Source organism: Silene latifolia, chromosome 1, assembly GCF_048544455.1.
Source record: "Silene latifolia isolate original U9 population chromosome 1, ASM4854445v1, whole genome shotgun sequence".
Taxonomy (NCBI): Eukaryota; Viridiplantae; Streptophyta; class Magnoliopsida; order Caryophyllales; family Caryophyllaceae; genus Silene; species Silene latifolia.
In genome coordinates, this window is record NC_133526.1 from 192,479,761 (window position 1) to 192,482,161 (window position 2,401).

Below are 2,401 nucleotides of genomic sequence, written 5' to 3' on the forward strand. Positions count from 1 at the left end.
TAATCCTTTTATTATTATCCTCTTATTATTATCCTCTTATTATTATTATTATTATTATTATTATTATTATTATTATTATTATTATTATTATTATTATTACACTACCCAGTCCCCACTCCCCACCCTTGCTTTTCCCTTTCTCCTTCGTGGAATCATCAACCACAAAACAATATAGCAGTAGCAGCAACACAATTAAAACCCCCCTTTTAAACCCCGATTTTTCTTCCGATTCTCAACCAAATTCGGTAATTTTGGCACCAATAGCTTCCCCTTCTCATCCTCCTTCTTTGTATGTAAGAAAGATCCAAGCTTTCGTCCTATTTCAGAACGGCCGTCTTACAAGGGATTCGGATTTTGGTCTAATTTCTTCTATTTTTGGGTTTAAGGTCGTCTTTGGGCGATTCCTCAGTCGTTTAGGAGGGCAAAAAGGTAACGGTGATAGGTTACTCGACAAAAATGTCGAAACTCCGTCTTATATGTCGTTTCATATACTCTTGTTTGATTAAATTTGATTTCTTGCGTTTTTTTTTTTCTCATTTGTATGTTAACTTCCGTCTCAAAACAATGTTGATATGAGGTGTTTTTATGTGGCCTGTTTTCATGTAATATCGAGCCTTGTTAGAATGTGTGTCTCCATGTGTGTTTTCATGGCAGCTAACCTGTAGAACGAGCACTGTATAATCGGGTTGCTTGGAGGTGCCTGTTCTTCTTCATAAGGCTTTTGAGCTTCCTGAGTTGTTCATGGCAGGAAATATTCTGTCACACTTTACCCTAGCTGCTGCTACATTTAACATACCTATAATCGCATAATGAGTACTTTGTGAACCGTTGTAGTACATCAAACTGACAACTCGGATATCTCACTAAGGTTCTGCAATTTTCATGCCAGTTATAGTTGTTTTTATTCATGAATTAACTGTGCTTAATTTCCGTCTTAAATTAAAGTCGTTTGGGTTGTCTTGTGTCCTATTTTTCAGTCGTGAAAAGGTGTTGGGTGGCGTACTCTGTGGGTCTGTTTTAGGCCGGCTTTGGTGGTTTGTTGGGAGGTTGTTTGGGCTGTGTTGGATGGATATTGGAAGCTAGTTTAGGTGTGTGTAAGTGGTGGTTTCAATGGAAGTGTCGAGGTGTGTTCCCGTCTCAAATGTGGTCTTAGTTTGGCTCAACTTTGGTCTGCTTTATGCGTAGGAATGAGTGTTATTAGGACAGTTTTTACGGTGCCTTTTGGGACTGTTTTGGACAGCCTATACACGGCTGCTTTTGGTCCGGATTGGGACAATTTCCATGATGAATATGGGTTATTGTGGGACGGTTTTATGAGTGTTATGCGAGCTATTTTGGGACGGTGCAGTGCTGTTTTGTGGGATTGTTTTGAGTCAGTTTTACAGGTTTTCTGGGCAGGTTTTCTGGCTGGTCTGACATGTTCATTTTGGGCAGGAATGCGGACTGTTTGGGACGGTGAAAGAGTGGTAGAAATGGGCTGTTTTGGGACAGTCAAACATGGGTTTTGGTGGCTGATTTGGGTAGTTACTTGGCTGAATTGGGTAGTTGTTTAGGCGGTGTGTTGGTGACGGTTGTGGCCTGAGCAGGAGCGGCCTGTGGCCTGGTCAGTGGCTAAGGCTGGCCGGTTATGGCCCTAGTCATGAGGTTGAGCCGTGGCCTAGCCTCGGATTGTGTACCTTCTTGAGTCTATTTAAATTCGTGGTTGGTTTATTTAAAACCCGTCTCATGCTTTATATAACTTAATTCGTTAAATATCGTTCATTCATATATTTTTCTCACATTAATCATAAATGTTGAATTTATTATTTATTCAAGTCAAAATTTGATGAAATGTCTCATTTACCCATAATATGAATTTTTAATCCGTTCATTCTTATTTATTTATCGTATCTCAAATATGAGTGAATTATTCTACCTGTTTAATTAAATTGAGTCATTTATAATTGAGTGCTTGTTTTGCTTATTATGAATGGTTCATTTCCGTCTGTTTGCATTTTTATTCAAGTGACAAGTAGTGAAGAAATGGATTACTTATTTACATTCATGAACATAATTTGGCGTGAAATGTCTTATTTAGATTATCATCGGCTTATTTCATTAGTAGTCTCTTTCCAAGTTGATTCATATCGCTTGGTTGAGCCGTATTCTTGCACTACTACAGATACAACCTATAACAACGGTCAAAAACCGTTGTTATATAAAAAAGCGGACGTTGTTAAAGCGTCCGTTGTAAAAGGTTTTAACAACGGTTGGTTTTCTTAAGGAAACCGTTGTGAAAAATATTAACAACGGTTTTAAGTATAAAAACCCGTTGTGGAAAGTGTGACTCAATTTTGGGGGGAAAGTTATAACAACGGGTTGTTTGTAAATAACCGTTGTTGTTTGTTCTTAAAAAAAAAAA